Source organism: Lichenostomus cassidix, chromosome 1Aa (genome assembly GCF_008360975.1).
Source record: "Lichenostomus cassidix isolate B80296 chromosome 1Aa, HeHo_3.0, whole genome shotgun sequence".
Lineage (NCBI taxonomy): Eukaryota > Metazoa > Chordata > Aves > Passeriformes > Meliphagidae > Lichenostomus > Lichenostomus cassidix.
In genome coordinates this window covers 24,611,560-24,634,368 of record NC_139480.1, presented here as the reverse complement: position 1 = coordinate 24,634,368, position 22,809 = coordinate 24,611,560, and positions in this window count along the sequence as shown.

Here is a 22,809-nt window from a genome sequence, read left to right as displayed (position 1 = left end):
ATTTCAAAAACAACCAATAACATACAGAGCAGGGGAACAAAGGAAAAACCCTCGCTGAGCTTTGCAGGACCACGTTGCTACAAAACATGACACTAAAATGTGTGGAGAGCCACTTCCCAACTCTGGTAAAGGTCTGTTTGTATTTATCTCAAAGCAGGGAAAGAAAAACAAAGTTTATGTCCTCATAGGACAGGTTTTGCAGCATTTTAGGAGTATGGTCATCCCAATAAACATTGAAATTACAATAATAATAATAATAATAATAATTGTTGTTGTTGAAACTACACCTATCTGTCTATGTGCACACAAATTTTTCAGTGTTAATTTTGGAGATGTGAAGATTTTATTTTTCTGTTATTTTTTTTGAGTAACAGAGATTTGAAATTACCTTTGCTATATATTCTGTGAAACACATCATGCTCTAGTAGGTAAAAGACTTACATGCCTCATATTTCCTGTACATGGTTTTATAAGTTGTTTAAACTTTTGGGGTGTACTAGTGTGGTCTGTCTGACCAGCAAAATTCGGAGCTCAATTATGGAAATATGCTTTAACTAATTTCTGGCGTTTAAGCATCAGTAAGGGAGTATGGGCAAGTTTATGAAAAATATTAATTTTGTTCTCTGCCCTTAAATCCCAGGGTGAATGTATGTTATTTAGCATATAGAAAAGTGTGGAAGACTTTCAGAAGAGGGCTAGGCAGACAAGTACAGGAAAGGTTTTGGTCTGGGGAGTGCAGGAGAACATGAAGACCTGTCAGTCGACGCTGGACTGCCACCTGGTGCTCGTAGGGTAGGAGCTGCCTACCTGGGCTTTTCCTAGCCCTCACCTTCCAAATTAATTGAAATCAACAAGAGAACTTGCCCATTTTCTTAATTGTTCATAACTTTAGAACTGCATTATCTGAATTAATACATTTCTTAGCAATGTAATAATGTAAAATGACAAACTTTGTTAGGTTTAAATTGTATCTTTAAATTATTTAGAGGTCTTAACTATTCATTAAAAATCACTTTTATAAAACATGTAATTGTGTTTTTATAGAAGAAATTATGTATATTCTGAGTGTGGCAACACTGTAGAAGTTTAAATAATTAGCTGTTTCTGAAAAATCCTTTTGACGAAATATGTGTGGGCATGGTTTCACATGGCATTAGTTGTCTCAGATTGTTTTCTACAGAAAGAACGGCCTAATGCACTGAATTCTGTAAATATTCAAGATGTTTGCTTGAGTCTGTCAGAATCCCATGGGTTGGATGGATACATCAAATATTACTCTTTTCGTACAAGTTGGGGTTCCTGGTTTTTTTATTTCAGCTGTCAAAGTGAAGCAGCTGGGCTCCTATGGGCTGCAGAAGCAGAGGGGCACTCCCAGAAGGCAAGGCATCCTGCATGATATTGGCCTCCTAAGACAGAAGAAAAACTGAATCACCTCTAGAAATGGCCATTCCTGCCACTCACTGTAGCCCTAGAAGACAGATTAGAAAAGTCGAGTTAATGAGAGGAATTTCACTCACCCTGTCTTATTTGGAAATTTCTACCTTTTGATATAAAGAGCATATCTCAGCTATGAGCCATGACTGGCTGATGCTGCATATTAATTTTCAATACATTTCCCTCCATGCTATGAAATAATCATTTAATAAAGCTTTCAGGGGCAGTGTGAACCTTAGTAATATAGCTTTAATAGATCTGTTGCCTGGGAACTTAAATCAAGGCTTATGTCCAATGCCAGTATTAAGGTAAAGACTCCCAAAAGCAGCTGTGTCCCTTGTGTAGGTCTTAGACGTTATGAACCAGTTTTGGTCATATTTTTCTTGGTGGGAATGTTGACAATAGTGCTCAGCACAGACCTCTGATGGAGAAAAAAAAAAAGGATCCCAGTCTAGAAGAGATATAGAAAATACCAAATGACAATATTTACACTGATGAAATCCATCTTGCATGATCTGGTTGCAAATCATAAATTATTGAAACATACTGTATTACTTACTTACAGTATATTCTATTTTTTCTCCTCCTGTTGCTTAATGCTTTTGAAAATTTTGTACATTTATGTGGTATGTTTTCATACAAGAAAAACTAAAGTCTTTTTGTAAGTTATGACCTCGTTGCAGTTTTTAGCCAGGGAACCAGATATTGTTATCAAAAGGGGCTGGAGACTGATAACTCTGTTGGAGCTTTAGAGAATATAGCGTGAAAACAGCTGTAGCACCATTCTGGGTGTTGATACAGTGGTTTTTCTACTCTGTGCTTACCTAGTGCTAAGATGGACGTTGGTGATAACCTTTACTTCACTTCTCCATTTAGAGACAAGAAAAATTGTTGAATCTTTAGACTCTATGAACGCCACAGTCCCTCTGTGTTGAGATTTTGTGCATGGTCTGCAAACAGAGGAGAAAGATTGATAGGAGTATTATTATATGATTTCCAGCATTTCTGCAGAGGAAAGTTTTAGCCAAAAGATTCATCACAAATTCTTGATGAAATAAGTTCCCTCATAATGAGGTTTGAATTAGTGACTGGGTACACCTCTGCTTAGAATAATACTTTGTATTACAAGGTCATAATCATCTTCAAAATCTTTAGGTAATACATATTTTCTGACATGTTCTGTGTAACATAAATAGCAAAAATGTGCACTTCTAAGTTGGATAAATTCTGATTGGATGAGACTTCATTCTTTATTATGTATAAGCAACATACATATAAAAGTAGAAAATCTTATAAAAATTTACTATTGTAATTTTTAGTAGTGTATTTTAAAATATCTGGACAGAACATTTCCTAGTCATATGCATCTATAATAACATTACATTTGAACATGTAAACAAATGCAAGTTCAGCACTGTGACTAGAATGCCCAGCCTAAGACTAATATATGATCAACATAATTAGTCTTTTATTGTTCTTATAACAAAATAAATTCAATAGCAGTGGGTGGAAAAGTGTATAACTTGGAAGCATTTTCCAACTGGACAAATTTCAGATTTGAGGATAACATCTTAAAAGACTGTACAATTAGAGGATTAGAGGTGTAGGACTCTCTCATAGTTGACAGCCCATCAACTAGCAAATGCTTTAATGACACTTTAATCAATAACAAATAAGTTTTAAAAATCCCCATGACCTTACAGGTCTTTCAAATCTTGAGAAAAAAAGGTAATCTCAATCCTTGATTTTCCTTTTGGCAGCTTCTGCAAGGGAGCTGGAAAGTGTCTGTTAAAAAGGAATAGTTCAACTGACACAAATTCCTCTTGCTTTTGTCTCCAAGTGAGCTGCACTGTGAAAGGACATGAAATGTAAATGCACTGCCTCAGAGATTTACAGTAAAAGATAAGGTACAGTCTGAGGGTAACTATTAACATCTCCACTGTACAGCAAATACTCAGAATGGTCAAACATTGTTGTTCAAGGAACAAGCAAAACAGAGCTTTAGTGTTTTTTAAAGGTTCTCTGTAGATATCTAAATTTTTCATGTGAGTTGTCTTTGTTGCTTTGTTAAGAGGTGTTATTAGAGCTGCATGAAGAAACTCCAAGTTATTCAGGTGTATGAAGACATATGCAGCAAAAATATGTGACAAGAGAGGAAAATGCCCTTACATTCATTGGTGATTTTTTAATTACTATATTCTGATTTTAAAAATGATGCTTCAGTTTAGCAGGAGAGATTCTTCTAACAAGCTGATTTGTGTTTGTTTATGGTTCAAACTTTCAGAAAAAAGTTTTAAGTTGTCAAATTTGTTTGAAAACTTACATGTTTGTAGTTGTGCACGCAATTTTTCCACATGGGGGCCTGGATAGGGGCTTATTCCAAAGTTCATGAAAATTGATGGTAAAGTAATCCACATTGATTTCAGTGGACATTAGGTCAGGCCTTATGCACAGATATAGCTAGTTGCCAACTGGAATTAGAACATACAACCATTCTGGTAACTAGTATTTCATTTGCCTTTATATATCCAGGCTACTGGACTGGACTCCTGAAAAGTATTGAAAATCTTACTTACTTGATACCTTCATGTTGTGGTAGGTAAAAAGAAAGCTATATTGTGTATCCTAGTTAAACTCCTAAATGCTGACCCCTCTTTTGGGGTAGAGGATGAATTGAGTGATCTTTTCAGATCTTCATTTGTTTTCTACTATTTCAATTGTGTAAGTGTAAGAATAGCTGAAAAGTGGTCTCAAAAGGATTTAAAATATATGCACTGACTTACCCTCTTTAATTTTGATTAATTCATCCCTTTTTTACATGCTTTGCTGACAACACATCTTTAAATTCTTTCATTAAGAGAGCAGATTAAGGGAAAAAATTAAACTTCAAAACTGAATTTCTGCAGCAAACTTTTATTCTCCAGTGTAATATGCCGGAATGTACAATTACAGATGGAGTCCTGCTAGGAGAAAGTTATGGCCACAGAGTAGAATTTGTTGTCACTTACACTGGACTGAGTTCACTGACTTCAAAGAGGTCCATGTAAATTTAAAATGTTGCACTTGAGATGTGAATACAGACCACAAACTGGCATTTCTTGAAACTATTAATTCAAAAGGAATAATACCATTAAATTAATTAGAATTGCAGTAAAATATGAAAGAGTATATACATAATTTTATTATTTACTTCATTGAGTTGAATATGGAAATTGAATCAAAAACCCTATTCAGAACAAAGATGTTTTTATTTTCTTTTACAAAATACAAGTGTATTTTGACTGCTGAAATTTTGTGGGAGCTACATGCAAGTACAGAGAAGAGATGGGACTGAAAATTTCTGTTCCACCACTCTTCAGGACATGGTGTAAAAGTATCCTGAAAGAGATCTGTGAAATATCATCAAGGCCTGGACAAAAAGAGTTTAGAAGATATAGTAAAAGTAACTTCTTAATCCAAGTGAAGTCTTTTTTCCCTTTCTTTTCTCTCCTTCCACTAGAACAGTGTGTGACTGAAGACTAGAATCAGGATTAATCTCACCTAGTGCTGTAGATCTATATCTGAATGAGTTACCACAACAATTTTGGTAGTACATGGAGAGAAATAGGCACCTTTGGGTAAAATTTATCTGACCTGTTTTAGAGAAATTGTGGCTCAGAGGTGACTGCTGCTCCCACTATGAAGAGAGTCTGGGGTCAAAGGAGTGTGAGAAGTTATATTTCACTATTTGTTATTTTTTCAATGGCCAGCTGGGTTTGTGACCTAAACCCACTTCTTTATTCATGGAAGAGATCTGGTTTTTGTATTAAAAAAGGATGTAAGAACCATGTGTCAGAAAGCTGGAAGGCTGCTACTCCAGTGCTTTTGGTACAGAGATTAGAAGGGCGGTAGGTCATCTTCCCTGTCTCTCTACTAATGAATGGATAGCTGGATTGCCTGGCTACATTACATCTTCTGGGGATTTTCTTGAGTCAGATTAGCTAAGAAAGGCTACTATTTTATGTATAATGTCTTCATCAGGCAACAGTCCTCTGGCAAAGGAGACTTGGAGGACAACCTCTCGGCAGACAATATGACAGGATTTCCATATGAAAATATTTCCACCTCTTACATTTTGTTTTCTATTTGAAATTTTCCATGGGATAAATTTTCTGTGTAATTCTGACTGCAAATATATTTCAATGAATGTTTTCCAGTGTTCTACTTTTTATCCCGTCCCAAAGGGAAAAATGGTTCCAGTTGTCCAAAATAACCACAATGAATGAAACTTTAGGCCTAATTAGGACATGAAAAAATTCTGAATTCAGCCAACATAAATGATTTTATTTTAAACATTGATTGTTTTGTACAAATATTTTGTTCAAGCAAAACAACTCTTAGAAATAAAACTGAATAATATATTTACTCAAAACTCATTTGATGGGAAAATCAAGGCAGTTTAAAAATAATTTTATTTTATGCTCAACAGATGAAGTTTTGACTTTTAATTGGAAAACCCAAGTATTTTAATGAAAATCGTTCTCTGTGGGGATGAGCCACATTTCCCACTTGTATGTAAATTTCTATTTTCTAAATAAGATAGCAGCCATTATATAGCTTGTAAGAAGAGTGAAAGAGTTTTCTTCTTCTCTAAGCCACTGCAGATTTCACCGCTGGAAAAGTAAGTACTTTATTACATTAAGTTAATACAGATTAATCAGACTATTTTACAGTAAAACCTGTAGAATATGTCATGTATCAGAATTACACCTCCTGGTTTCCAGAAAATTGTAACAAATTTGCAGTTGTTATTTCTCTCAGAATGAGAACTCTCTGGTCTTCCCAATTTACCATCAGGATGTGAATGTTGCACACATGACTTCAGATGATGCTCATGGCTTCAGATGGTGCTTCTTGTTTGTGTTGCCTTGTTGCCACTGCCTGCTCTTCTCCCCAGTCCTCCTGGCCCACGAGGCTGTGTTTCCCCACATCTGAGTTGAAGGATGAAGGTCTTTGGAGTCCTTGTGCTATTCAAGTTATTGTGTCTTTTTAGCACAAACACTGCACTTTCAGTTCATCAGTAAATTGTCTACTGTACTGCAGCACTGAACAAGTGGGCAGTGGTAAAAGCACGAATTCCAATGGCCTCAGGGAGGAAGGAAAAAGGCAGATCTGTAGTGTAAGAATGAAAGACACACTGGAAATAGACAAAAGACATGCTCCAGTGAGAAGGTAACCATGGATTTCAGTTTCTTTTGGATATGGCTCAGGTAGATTACACAAGATATGCTATACAGTACATGATTTGTTGTGATAAACATGTATTTTAATATAGTGAACATAAAAGAAAAATGTGTGTCATTTTCTGACTTTGGTTTAGTTTTGTTTGTTTTTCTTTTGGATGACAACAGTATTGCCCTTTTCCTTTAAAGACAACTTATAATCACTAATGCATGTATATTTTAAACAGAACTGAAGTATGTATCAAATCTGGTTAAACATGAAATCTAAAAATATCATGTAGTATTTTGACCATGAGGATAGGGTTTGTGGGAACTTTCTATTGTCAAAGAAGTGTGCAAGCAAACACAATTGTTAAAAAAAGCCTTTGAATAAAAATGCTGTAGATAATGCTTTAAATTTTTAAATAGTTTGGGGTGTTTTTTCTGTGATAGATCTATTCTTTTTGATGTTAGTGATAACATACATTCCATCGATCTGTCTCCCCTATGACTTGCTGAAGTTTGGTGGTATATCTATTAAAACATTGCTTAAGTTCAACTTCCTTGTTTTTCTACACTAAGTTATTCCTTCACAAATTATCCAGTGTTGAGAGTCAGCAGGAAAAAAATTCTGTGTCTGTGAGCAGTACTTTCCACTGGTCTTGAGAAAGCAATTAGGGAATGTTCTATTTATTCTTCCAAAGCAAATATTTATCTGTTTGGATATTTGTTATTTTTCTCTCTGAATTCCTAGTATTTTTCAAATTTTGCTTATTCTTTTAAAGTAATTCTGTTCTTTCTTGTGTTAGATATTTGTCACTTCCAGTGAATGCTAGACTACACATGATACTGGTACAAATCACTGGAAAAAAAAGAATCTCTGCAACATAATTTACTTTTTCACACTGTCACAATTTTTTCAGGGAATTCTTATGGGAAAGATACACCTATGAAATTACATCATTCTTTTAAAAGTTAAAGTATTAACCTGTTTTTACTGAAATCAATGAAACAGTTCAGGATAAACTTGTATAATCATCAAACAAAAAGGAGTACAATCTTTCTTGCATTTTTATTTTGTACTTAATTGTGCTGCTGTAAGTCATAAACCTCCAAATCTCTTTTGGAAAAATGTTTTAAAATTCAAAATACATTATTAATTCCTTCATTTTGCATTGTTCATTCCAAATACACAACCACTGACTCTCATTATGTGATATTTATATAGATTTTTGCATGCTGTACTCAAGTTTATACAAGGTGAACACATTTATTGTATTGCAAAAGAAAAATCCCATTGCAGGTTAATCAACACTGGAAATATTGTAGAGATTCATTGCATGAAAAAGTGAATTTCCACTGTAATTTAAGCATGAACATTTACATTTTAAATTATATTTTTGTAGGTGTGAATAACTATTCTATAAAATCCTTTTGTACAGATGTATTGCAATAGAAAATATTATAAAGAGTTAGTTACAGACTATGTATAGTCGATATTTCTTAGAAGTCATGATTATTTAAAAAACCCCCAAACATAAAATGCATACATAAGAAGCCTTTAGTATTTTAAGCATTGTAATAACTACATTCTGAAAATTCAAAGTCTCAAACAGTTCTATAACTCATCCTATTCAAACCTAATACAGTACAATGCAATTTTTACAGTGCCCTTTGTGCTAGTATCCTGGAGCACTTTAAAATGAATAAAGTTAAAATTAGCAATGTAGCACTCAATTTCCTAAAGGAGTTACTTTAGAAAAACTAAGTAAAATCAATGCCTTAAATGTTTGGATTTAAAACCTTGCCAATTGAAGCTCTTTTTATTTCAAGTAGCAAAGTACTCCAAATCTCCTGAAGAAAATGTCTGAAGGCTCTATAGGTTTAGGATATCAAAAAAGTATTTAAGAATTATGAAACCATCATCTATCAATCTCTGAGTGCATACTGATAGGCATGGAAAGTAAATGTAGTGTCTAGGTAGAGCTATATAGCAGTCTCTGCATCAAATAGTAAGCTAGTAGTTTATTTGCATTTCTATCACACATTTCACCTGAAGATCTCAAACCAGTTCCTCTGTTAATTCCAGCAGAACAATATAAAACACTTAAAAAAATGCAAGAGTGAACTGCAGTAGTAGGCTGGAAAAAGGAGTTTTGTATGAGCAGCAGGTGAGGTGCAACCCTCCAATGGACTGCAGGGTGAACTGCACATCAGGGGGCATCACTTGTGTAATGGGTCTGTTCATGAGTGATTTTATTGAACTCTGGTTTTGAAGATGATTATTGTAGGTCCTGTGTTTACATATGGAACTATCATTTGCAAGAAACAGTTTTGTACCAAGTTGTCAATTGGAGTTGTAGCAGCAAGCAGTATAGAATCAATGCCTGTGTTCTCTCCCCTCTCTTGAGGAAGCACTAAAATATATACCAGAATGACAAGGTGGAAATCCACAATAATATGAGATCCTGATAAGCCAGCAGAACTCCTGCTATTTCTGCAAACCAACTTGATTTTATCAAAAGAAAGAAATAAAATTGCTTTCAAACTGGATAAAATAGTTATATTTTATTTTGATAGTGTTTTGGGAGACATGGAACAGGAATACAATAGTCTCATACACATGACAGGAACTTGAACAGCTCATGGTGCTCAGGATGAGGAATATGGTCATAAATGAGTCCTGGAAGCAGGACTCTGGGTATTCTTCACCTTGATTGAAAAGGAAAGCAAAGAAAAAAGAAAGCAAAGATCTGCAATGGCTGTCTATTAGCACAATTCCTTCAGTCACCTATGTTGTAAGGCAACCTGGAAGCAAGATGTAGGATGAGTGGTAACCTGCAACTTTTATTTGTAGCCGTAATTTGCCTTATTTTTATATCCTCTTTTGAGTTTCCTTTCTCTTGTCTCCCCTATTGCTACAATTCACTCTTACAAACCACTAACTTCCTCCTTGACTAGCTACCTCTGATTTCCATTGTGCCCCAGAAAGCTAATCATTCACCAGGAGGGCAGCCTGATTTACTGGATCTGCTTTGAGCAGAAGGTCAAACCAGATGACTTCTGGAACTTCCTTCTAACCCGCATGATTTTGTCATTCTACAATTAATGCTGAGTTGGGTCATTTTCCGTTATATGATTTCTGCTTTAATTTAGGATTGTAATTGAGACCAAGGTGCTGCTTAGTTATCATTTAAGTGTTGCTATCATTGTCCTCTATCTCTTTAAATAACCTGTTTCTGAACTCAGTGAGTAAATGAAAGCAGTTAGTATAAGCTTGCAGTTTTATGAGAGTATCCACATCTTTCTTTCTCTCTCTCTAGCGATACTTGCACTGATTTTGTCCATGATATGAACTTCCAAAAAGATATTAGTGCAGGCTCTGCATCCAGCTGTGGCTTAGAAGGATGCAGCTATTTTGAACAGCACTTCACTGTTTTCTGAGACCAGAATTGATTTGGGAATATTAATAATTTGTAAAAACTTTTTCTTTTTGTTTTGAAGTACATTTTATGCTCTAACAATGACAGCCTACTAACATAACAGGATGGACTCTGTGTGACAGGAAACACTATAGGCACTGATTACAAAAATAATCTGCATTGTTAAGGTTATCTTAAATACACATTTCTGCTTTCATGAGAAGCCTTTCTTAATTTGTTACATGATAAAAAACCACTAAAATCTTGACAATCTGAAAAGAAATATATGAAACCCTTTGCTGATGGATCTTTGCCATGGAGGAGCAGGAGGGCATGGGAGGTGTAGAGAAAGGTGTTGTCTTTGCATTGAAATGAAATGTTGTGTCAGGACATGTCTCGTCTCATAAGGAATGAAAAAATACAATGGTGCTGGAAAAGTTACAGGTGCAGAAATTAGAATCTACAGATGTAACCAGAGTCTGCAGATGAACTCTTGGGCTGTTAAAGTTCACAGAAGTCTTGCACTTGCTGCTGTGTGACTCAAGATCTCCATACGTTTTTGAGGTACAAGAAGATGTTTGAAATTTGGTATCTTTTGCCATATTCTGAATGACCAGAAAAAACCCCAATGAAATAGCTGGCTCTACAGAAAGGTGGCCTGGAGGAGGAAGGAACAAACATAGTCTCTGTTACTAACAGTGTCTCTAGTGAATATCTAGTTGCTCATCACCACACTTCCCTCTCCAAGGGTATTTTGATGCTGTGGGTATTTTTTAAAGTTTCTATATTAGGTTAAAGTAACACAAAAGTTGTCCTATAAGTTTCTGCTACATCTAGCAGAAGCAAACATATTAGCTTAACAAGAGAGTAAGCATGGGCACTTTAAAACATTCATCCCAGCTAGGGATTCCAATTATTGTTTAAAATTTAGGTTTTTTCCTGTTCTGTCTGTCCACAGTGTGACATCTTTACAATGCAAACCCTCTGTCACTATAAAATTAATGTTTAAGATGATTTTGCATGTCAGGTTGTGTGGGTTTTGGCTCATGAGAGGAGGCTATTTATACTTCTCCATATAGGCAATGATGCAGAATGCTCATAAAAAAGGAAAAAAGGATTGAGAAGTGAAAAAAGTTACTTATATTTCCTGGCAAATGGGCTTTCAAAACTGATGTATTTGCTGACAGGAAGAATTTTCTGACATTGCCATAAGTTTTTTTCTTCCTGATTCTTGAGTTTTCTTTATTGATTGCTGCTCTTTTGCATAGTTCACCCTCTTTTCTGAATCATGCATAAAACATCCATCAAGTTTGCATGGGGTATGGTTGGCCACATGTGCTTCCACCCTTGGAAGGTGTGCACATACACTGTCCCTTGTCCAGAATGTCCTGGTAATGCAGGTCTGAAAATAAAGCTCCTAGCTAGGAGGAAAACTCAGTTATTATCTCTGCTGACTTTGATGGGATTTAAAACATGCTTAACATTAAGTTTAGGCTTTATATTTTCCAGAGTGAAGAAATCAAGAAAGAAAATGAAGAAAAAAAGTTCAAATTCTAAATACCATATACAATTAAACAACTGTTTTCCAAGAAACAAGGACTGGATAATTGCTTGATGAGCTTTTGTGTGCTTTTTCTAGCAAGGTGGAGATTGAAGAACAATGACAGAAAACAATGAAGAACTTGACAGATGCTTTTAAAGTGATAATAATATCTACAATGTAAGATTGTATATTGCTCAGGGACGTTTACTGAACTACCAGGTATTCATTTGGCTATAGGCAAACACAGATCAATGGCAACAGAATGAAAAGGAGTAGGGGTAACATTTTTTTTCCTCAGCAGTTCTTCTAAAATAAGTCTCTTTAAATTTGTGACACAGTCGGTCATGTGCATCATATTATGGCAGGTTACATCACATGATTTTATGTAGCCTGCTGGTAACATCACTTTGCATTATACCTTTAAAGAAATAGCACTTCTTTTCAGATAGGGTAGAAGACAGTAATCAACTGACAAGTATTCTCCTGCTACCCATGAGAAGAAGCCAAGTATCAGATCTAATACTTTCCACCCCCAACAAATAATTTTCTGTAAACGCTTGTGCATGACAGAATGCCAGCAGATAGTGGGTATTTCACAGCTGGTGACTCTCTTATTGTTTAACTGTGATGTCTGCATCTTATCACACTGTGCAAATTATTTAGCAACTGCCATATTATTTATAGGTATGAATTGCACAAATTAATCTCATAAATAATTCATTTTTTGCTGTGAATTAACATTCTGCCACAGTTAAAAATCTAATTTTTTTGAAACAGTATCAATTGCTATGGGCACGTTGAGATTTTTCAAGCCAGTGGATTTTGAAAAACAAGTTGGAGTGAAAAGAATGAGAAGGGTTTTTTCTTGAACTTTACACACACACTAGGAAGAAGCCTTCAGATTGTGGAAAAGTACCGTCATGGTCTTTAAGAAAAATTATGTCATGTTCAGGCATTTACGGGAAGAGGAAAAACATTGGATTTCATCCTAACAGTATGGCGGTCTGTCATGATGTGACACCAATTTGTAAACAAAAAACTAACTTAAATGAATAATGATCCATTTATATAACTGAAACAAAAAAAGAATAACATTATTTTTCTTTCCCCAGTAAGACATAAGAATGTCATTGTGGACCTAACAGAAAGACAGTCGCAAGTTTGTTTGCTAGTAGACTCCTAGGGAGCTGAACACAAAAATCCAATAAATAATTAGCTCTCCTGTGACAGGCTTCTGAATTACTGTGATACATTAATTGGACAAAATTAGCATGAATTAAGGCAAATAAGTATAACATGTAATTTATTACTTACTAAGCACGGTGCTGCAGTGGAAGCCTCAGATTTCCCTTAAGATTGCTTTAACAGCTATAATGCATTCCTTAATTTACTCTGTGGAAAATCAATTTTTTCAGAGTTCATTAAGCACCAATATGTTACAATGCAAGTCCCTAGAGCACAGAACTACAATACGTTATGCAAATTCATACCAGTGTGTTACCAATATGTAAATAGCAATAATACTATTGTCAGCTTTCTATTGATAGACATACTGAAAAGGATAATGCTTAAAACTTCTTCAACTCTTGTGACTTTTTTCTGATATTTATCACTACTCCTTTTAAATGCCATTTCTTAGGAGAGCTATTATTTTAAAAAATCTTTTTCACTTATGTTTCATTAATGAGAGTGTTCTGAAGTCTCTGTTTGCAAAGAAGTGGCAGATTAAGCTTTCTAACATGTTCATAAGCATCATGCTATCCACAGTGAGAACTCAATATTTCCAGTAGATGCATAAATGGACAATGCTGACTGATAGTTATGACAAATGTGTACAATTCAATAAATGAAAAGAAGGCATTCCTAAACTACAAACTCTTTAAATACATAAATTTATTTAAAATATTTTCTTCCCTTTTTTTTTTAGCATAAAAAATGAAAATAAAATCACACATAATATTAATTCCAGCTCTTGTACTTTAACCCAGTAGATAGCTCAACAGCACACAGACACTCTCTACCTCCTCCTCTCCTCTAAGCACAGTGTCGTAAGGTCTGAAATATCCCTTTGGCCAGTTTGGGTCATCTGTCCCAGCTGTGTCCCTTCCCAGTTTCTTTCCACCCCCCCCACCCCCCACCTCCTTACTGATGGGGTGGTGTGAGCAGCAAAGTCCTTGATTTAGTGTAAATACTGCTTAGCAACAACTAAAATATCAGTATATTATCAACATTATTCTCGTTCTAAACCCAAAACACAGCACTGTGCCTGTTACTAGGAAGCAAATTAAATCTATCCCAGCTGAAACCAGGACACCAGACAGTCAAATGTGAGCCACTGGCATTAAGAAAATGAAGTCCCAGATTGTTCGATATTCACCTAGTCATATGACAGACTCCAAAGCTATCACAATAACTGCCTCCGGAGCTCTTTGGGGAGACAGATGTCACCAGTGGAAAGATGATTTCCATGTCTTGGCACTCTGCAATTGTCAAACTGAGGGAGGGAAAAGGAGAGGAGGATTCTGCTAGTGAGGAAGAATCCTTTGTGGAAGGAGGAGCCATGTCTCACTCCTGTCATTCTTCCTTTTATCAGATTTGTTTTGAATAAAATTGTTTCTGCCTAAATCTCACTCTAAGAAAAGAATGGCTTTGTCCTAAACTATAAATACCTGCATTTAAATCCACAGTTTGGCCCTGATCTGTAACAACCAGGGCCAGGTCAGAAGAGTTGGCTTGAAGAGTTTGGACCTGTGAAGGCAGGAAGGGATTTTTGAGCATTTTAAACTGATCCTTTGAGTTATGTTGGTAGAAGAGCAAGACATTTGGTCATGATCTTTTCAGCCTCAGATGAATCAGCAACTGATAAACCTATTAGACCTCTAACCATTTTATAATTTGGCCCACAGTAGAACACTTGTTTGAAGAGTTGTTGTGGTTGTCTAGGTGCAATGAACCATGAAAGATTTAATTTGTTGGACCTCTTTGTTTATGTAAACAACAAAGTGAGGCTTGTATGTAATTTTGTTTACTGCCATGTTTGTAGTTTTTCTTACTAAAATACAGGAAATACTGCACTAGAGATAAGTAATATGGTGTAATAAATCCCCACTAATACGCAGTTATATATTCAGGACTTTCCTCAGTCCAACATTTCATATATTCTGATTATGGCTTCCCATGCCTTGCAACTATAATCAGACAGATGACTGATCCTCTCCACATGTCCATCCATTGAATGGCATTACTGTATTCTTCAGAAGACAGATAAAGCAAAACCAATGCATCCTAGATGTTTTCAGTGTGTTTTATGTACTCTGGAACTATTTTTAAAATAAATATGTATTTAAACTTGAGCATATATTAGAGATGAACTCAGTCTGCAAACTGAGATTTGCTTCAGGCTTAAACCTCACCCTTGACATCCTCAGCCATTCAGCATATTGCAGTGCTCGTACTTGATGCTGTAGTTGTGTGCTAGTGGAAACCAGATCCCTCTGGAACTGAATCAGGTACTCACAGACTCTGATCCTCTAAGGGTAGAAGAGGTATGGAGTAATTTGAAAATATTTACCTTTTGTTTATGTTAATGACAGCTTTAAATAAGGAGCAGGTAGCAATATCTGGCTCCATCAATGCAGGGATTTTGTATGCAACAGACATTTTGAATTTGTGCTTTCACAATCCCTGTGATCACTCACAACAGTATTATATATGTTCTGGTAAAAAAATACTTTTCAAATAGCTTTATGTACCAAAGTAAGTGGATATTTTTGAATTCAGATTAGTGGATTTGTATTTTCTATGGGTGATTAAATAACATGCTTAAAACTAGTCCCTCAGAGACCCTTAAAGAATCTGGAATGGGTATGAAAGGTGAAAAAGCTGTGGAAATTCTATTATTCTTATTGCCCATGTAAACTGAGTAGCAGTTTACACATGCAGAGAAATTTTGTGGTCTATATTTGCCACATGTATATACATATGTATATAGATATATATAGATATAGATATAGATATAGATTTCACTTTCTTTTAAACTGAGACCAAGTATAATATTGTAAGACAATTTAAAAAGAAACCTGATGAAGTAAAATCTGTGATTAAAAAATAGTACAGAAAAGTTAGTTTTTCTCATCTGAAAAAACATGGATGTTTAGCTGTGGGTTTTTTTCCTTTTAATCAAGAACCTCCTAAATGCACAGGGCACGTGTGTTTACAGATAGTATAAGAAAGGCAGCAGCTGCAGTGTCTGCTGGTTCTGAGTCAGACCAAGTCACGGAAGTGTGAGAGTTTAAACCTCGGAGGGCTTGCCTTGCCTTGCTGCTGTACTTCACCTCTCGTTTCAAGTCTCCTGGAGGCCTGCCCTGACTCACTAGCGTGTGCTGAGGAGTGGAGCAGTAATGTTTGTGACATCTTCTGATTGGGTTTGGAAGTTCATTTTAACACATTGCATAGGGGCAGCAGCGGCTCAAAAATAATGTGTGTCAAGGATTATTACCACTGTACTGACTATGAGTCTGTGCAAAGTCTTCCACATTTTACTTACAATGCCCCAATTAATGCTAGAAATATTTCTGTCAAAATGAGTTCTCAGATGCCATGGCGTTTTTTCTATTCTGTTCGTTCTTAACTACCTCCATATTCTTGTCTAGAGTTGAGAGTCAAGGTATTTTTTTTGCCATCCTGTTGTTTATCAATTGAAAATGATAATAAAAAAATAATGCACAGATAGCATACTGAAATTTTATCTAACTTTATACAATTTAAAAGCTTTTAATTACCAAATACTATGACTTTACAATGCAATAAAATTATTTTTTCAGAAGAATTTGTCCCTAACTCTAGGCATTAATATGTCAGGTGTTGGTTTCTATCATCACTCATGACTCAATATTAAAAAAAGTCAGTTGGACTAATTTTCTAATTATATACATTTTTTTCTGTCATCGTCTATCTTGCAGAACATTGAAAGCTACAAGAATGGACATTATATTTTCTGTCTTTGTACTTAGTATGTCTCATAAATAATTTTTTTAAATGTTTCAAACGGTTAGGAAGTAGACTCTACCTATCTATCCACAGAAGGACTGCCCCTATCTGCGCCTATCCACAAACTCTCAATTCTGTGTTGTCTTTTGACCTCAAGACTTTTTCCCTTCTGACTACACAATGGCCCAGCCTGGAAAGAAAGGTTAGAGAGAATCTTCTCATTGACCCCTTTTACTCTTGCAGTTAGCTCTAGTTGATCATAGGACACTCTTGTTGTGCATGACATTTTGGGGGTAAAATCTCCTTAGGCTGAGGAGAAGCTGGTCTTCTCTAAGTGTTTTGATCATTAAGATATTTTGCAAAAACCCATTGATGAGGTCTGAGGCAGAAGCCTCAAGGCAGAGCCACACCTGAGCTTTTGCAAGGGGCCTAAGTTCAGACACAGACCTGATTTTGGCCAACTCTAGCCAACCCGGGGTTATTTTGATCTCTCTTCTGAGTAGCTTCACTCTGTCTGAAGATTGTAGAGCATTTTGGTGCTAGGGTAATACATTCTGGATCTCCTGATTGGGGTCAGTTACCTGATTTTGTAGCACTTTAAGTGCTAATGTAAAGTCTTCACATTAAGTCATTGCCATCTGGATTAGTCCAGTTCTTATTGGCTGTAGCAGGCGTGTCAAGAAACTACCAAAAAAACAAAATACTTCCTTTTCATGTAGTACTAATTTGTCCCTTCTCTTGTTGAGCCCAGGTATTTAACAACTGGCCACAGCGATAGGAAACCTGACAGAACTATGCCAGGAATTTATTCAGTGTATGGCTTCATGTGGAAATCAAAAGAGGGGAATGGGGAGAAGTACCCCTAATGGCTGTAGAAGGTCTGATTCTTTTTTGCTCCCTGTTGGAATTACAGGTCATTATTTTCCTGCTTTCTTCTAGCATTGAGAGAATAGTGACACATACCTGAATTTATCCTTTAACTTTCAATCACATTCTCTCCAAATATAACCATTCCTTTCTGATGTTTGTTGTTACTGAAATTGCTATAATATGTCTGCCCATATGTGCTCCTTATAGTCCCTCACTTAAGCTGCATCTCTAAAACCAACTTACTCATATGTTTGTGCTAAGAGATAAATGTCACCTGCATTCTTCTCAACAAATTCGAAACCAGTGAGACATAAGGCAAACAATTCAAATGCTACTGAACAATGGGGGAAGTTGGCTAACCACAGGTATGGCAGGGTAATTATCTATCTGCTCACAATCTGTCCACAGTTGGAAATTGAGTTAATTTTATTTACTCTTCCAAAGAAAAATGGAACAAAAGATTCTCATAAGCTTCTACAAATTATTAGAATTAAGACCCTGTTTCAGAGTTCTCTGTCTTTATTCTGCTATATATTGCTCTGCATCTAACTCATTAGGTCATGACCATTTACATTTGCTGGAGAAATGACCTATGTCCAGAGGCATCAACCCAATTTCTGAAACCTGTCTTTCCCTTTAAGAACTCTGCTTAAAGATATTTCAATAGCATTAAATAGGTGGAATAAAAAGAATAAAGGTATCTTGTGTCGGCAGTTTTGTTAGGATAATGTTTCCCTGGTGCTTTTGGGGAATAAATTTTTTTGGGGCTCTTAGAAAATATTTCTGGTACCTCATTGTAGATGTCAAGTGACATTTTATATGTTCTAAAGTAATCTGCTTGACTTCAAGGTTAGGACTCTTCTGACAGAAGTAGATATATTGTCCCAGATACTGTAAAGCATTGCCAGTAGTTAGGGCACCTATGTTGCCTTTAAAAACTGTTTTGTTGCAGTTGTCTGTGTTTTCTGCCTTTTCACATGGAAAAGATGTATCAAATCTAAGCAAAATGAAAGGTTGTTCCTTATATTACTTTGTTGCTCTAGTACATGTGCTTGCCATGCAAGTGATATTCATTAAGCTCCCTTGGACTCCATCCTCCAATATTTTCATCATTCCCTTAGGCCTATGTAATTCTGCTTCTAAACAGCTACTGTCATTAACATGTATTTGGCCATTTTATGTGTTTTGCTGATGAATTCAGACTTCATGCCACAGTTTACCACTGTTATGGAATACTTTTGTCTTGGCAAAGCATTAGCATCTCTGCATTTGCAGTGAGATACCTATAAGAAATCTCTGTGTGGAGAGGCAGCTGGAAGCTCTTTTTGCACAAAGTTAACACTTAACATTTTTGTAGGTTGATCTCTGCAAAAATTGGTATTGGTTTGATTTGAAGATGACTTTTAAGTTTAGGGAAGAAAACAAGGTGCAAAATACTGTGTAATCATATCCAACCATATTTTAAATTTGTAAGACACACACCCACACCCACACCCACACCCACACCCACACACACACACACACACACACGTGTTTCAACTTTGTTGTTAAACTGTTAATCATTGCCAGGAATGTTTTGTTTCTGAATAAATTTCATTCGGTCACTTGTTCCTCCTGCTCTGGCCAATCTTATTTTCTCATCTATCCCTGTTTGTAACCAATATTTGTAACCAAAAGGAAATGCTTTTGCCTGCTTGCCCTTCCTGGAGGCTGATATGGAGGTGGTGGCAAGCTCTAAGGAGGTAGGGACAATGTTATTTGTTAACACTGTCAATCTCTTTACTCTTTTGTCTTTCAGATCTTGTTCCCCTTGTTTCTGATCATTGCATTTGAGTATTTCTGAGGACTGATTGTGCTTATGTTCCTTTGCTTGGATTGTAAATATTTTTTAGCAAGGATTTGGGTGTTTGGTGCTCTGTACTCCATTTCTCCCTTTTAGGTAAAAACCTAACATAGAAAATACCTCTAAGGCTGCCAACAAGGTTCGCAAGTTCTGAATGTCAGTTGCTTTCATTCCCTTTTTTTTTTTTTTTTAAATGAGGCATTTCTGTTCCAAATAGACTGTCATTACAGAAGTAACTTTAATGCTTCATAAAGCACAAATCCTCTTCTTTGACTTCTCTGCATGGTCTCCAATATCAAACGCTTCCTTTCTTGTACTTTTGTCCCCAAAAGGTCTTTAAGAATGAGACCTGTCTGGATCCCACATGAATTTCTTTTTTCAACACCCAGAGTTGGTTAATAACCTGGTCAAGTCTTTCTTTTGTGACTACTGTTTATTTGCTCCCACATATTCTATATATTGATGGGAACCTCAATATAATTCAGGCTGTGCAGCATCTGATTGTAACAGATTGGTTTTCACTCCCAGAAAGCAACACATCAAAGCAGACACAGATCAATAATACTTTCCCCTTCCTATCTGTGGGTAGTGTTGCAGGTTTCTGTTCAACAGTCATAAGAAAATGCCTACAAAAATCCAGATAGTGATCACTAAGAAGTAAATACAGAATCAAACAACTGGCACAGTACCTGGCACATGAAGTATCACTTGAAGTGCAAGTTGCTGGTTCTTACTAAAAGAAACCTGAAGTGTATATCCTTAAGAGCCTTTTTTCCCCCCCTTCTCATTTCTTCCCTTTTACTTGGGCTCCTTCACACAGTGCTATTCTCCCTTTTTATACTGTAGCTCCGAGAGTGAATGCTTCCAGTCCCAGCTAGTCATCACAGGATGCAAACATTAAATGAAAACTTTTTCAATTAAATTTTACATTCGTTGATCAGCCAGAAGTGGGAAATATTTAGGTGAATGTGTGTAGAGGGTATCTGGATGGCAATTAGTGTCAACTTCCAATACCCTGAGGCAGGGACTCAAATATTTCACCTGTGGAGGAGGGGGTCAGGGCTTTTTCATCCATTCTTTTCTTTGCCTTTTAATTCCCTAACTCCCATAATCTGGCAATGTATTATGCAGCGCAGACCAGGAAGGTGGGCTGCAGTAAATGCTGCTTTATGGATCAAGCAGTAGGAAGTGCTATACTCTTCCCCCCAGAGACTGAAAGCTTTACATCAATCAGCATACTGACAATGACTGCTTTTGAACTTACCTGTAGTATAACAGTGTGGAAAATCATTATCCAGCATTCAATTTTTTAAAGAACACACATAATTTGAACACTGAAGCACCATACGGCCATTTTGTCTGACTCTGGGCACCTTTTTGATTGATCGCCTCTCTCTGTGCCACAAGGAGGAGACAGGATGTATTCTTTGCCTTTTGCGTATGGTGTCCAAATAATCTCACATACTATAATGAAATGTGAGAAAATCTATGCCATCAACACTTGTATAAATTTAAATACAGCACAAAATGTTCCAATTCTGTTAAGCACGAAACAGTGAATTTGTGTACTCTACCATGCAAACACAATGGGTGGCAAATACTAAATGCAGTGCTGTGGAATGAATTCAGATCTTAATCTTGTTTTGCTGTGAATGATGTGATGGGATATGGTCTTGAGAATGATGCAAGGGTACAAATATGGAACCTAGCCCTTATTAATCAGAGTCTTTCATAATATATATTTAGTTGTAGATCCAATAGTATTCTTTGTCTGTGTCCGAACTCATTTCACTGCAGGATCAAGACTGCCATAAATAGGATCAATAGCATAGAGAAGTCTGTTTAGCTTCAGTTTCTTCATGTGAAATAACTACTGCATGGACTGAAAACAATGGCAAGAATCCAAAGGCAATTACACACTGTTCTGATTAGGGAAAATCCAGTTTCAATCTTCATAGCAAGTAGGCAGCTTCATCTTCTTTGAAAAACAGATTATTTCACATTTACTCTTTAGAACAGATTCTCTCTTGCTAGTCACTGGGTCTGTATTCCAGATAATGGAAATGCTGGCTGTATTCACTCTTGGTCCTCATCCCGATCAAGAAAAGAAAAAGGGCTTTTAATTTAATATCTTCTTGTCAGGGTGACCATTTAATTTCCTGTTATATTGATTTTTTGTTTGTTTGTTTTAAAGCATCTGTTAATGTGGCTCTATATTGTTGAATTTCTCTATATTTCCCTAGTTAATTCAATACTGAGGTCCTGCAAAGTTTGACTCTTTATGGGTGGACTTGAATGTGAAAAGAGCAGAAACACTAATGCTTACATTTGAAAAATAAAAGACAACCTGGAAGCCTTTCTCTTTATTATTTCATTTATTTTTACTGTCAGAGTTAATTTTTTTCAAAAACCGTCACTCTAATAGTCCTGGTCTATGCCATGCTCTTAGTATTTTGTGTATCTCTGATCTTAAGATGTACATTAAACAAGACATTATTTCTGAGACAAATCTTCTAGTGGCAAATCTACTAACAAATCTTCTAGTGGTCTGCATTGTTCTTTGAACTTCACCTAGGCAACTGTTCAGATCAAACTGCAAAGCCTACCTCATTACTGATACTTGCTCCACTCACCCCGTAATTATTTCTTGGTTCCACTAGAAATAGGAAGGCCAAGGGAAAAAACTGAAAAGAAAGGAAAGAAAGTTTGAAATATTTCAGGGTAGTGAGTTGTGAACCATTTGTGTCTTAGAAGGTGTTTTCTGTAAATTTTTGCATTGTATTTCAATCCTATCGATGCAAGCTTCATAGGCTAAGAATTCCGCAATTCAGAAGAGGCTCCTGGAGGAACAAGTTCCACGGAGTCCTGCAAGCACCCTTAAAGGTCTACTACTCAGTGGCCCTCCTTTTGACTGAGGAGACCTGGAAACTGCTATTTTGCACTTGTCTGTCAACATTGTTTTGTGTTTCAGCCAGAAGGCATCATCCCAGAGTGACAATAGACTTTGTCTATTTGAAGTCGTCTTCTTTTGTCTTCTTTGAAGTCAGTGGCACACTGTCTGCCTAAGGATTGCAGAATTTTGCATTCCCAAAGTCTGTGAGCATTACTGAGTTTTAACTGTCTTTATCACATTAGATCAAAACTCTGATCAAATGCAAAGTGCCAGAAAATATCAGATATGCTTTCTACATACGTGGAAGACTCCTGGTTGACATGTAAAAGTTAGGTGTTATGTCTTCCTGTTCTCATGGTAATGATTTTACCCCAGAGCTGAATGTGTGCACAGCTGACATCAGTATGTATCCTCTTCTGTCCCAGCCTAACAGAATAATGACAATAGTTTTATTTAGTGTTTTTCACTTTGTACTCAGTAATGCTGAGAAACTAAAATAACAGGAATTTCAGAACAAATGCCTTTCTGTAAAATGTCAGACGTGATTGTTCCCTTCTCATTTTGCTGTGAAGAATTCCAACTTTTTCCAAGACATTTGTATTCTGTGTGTGTTG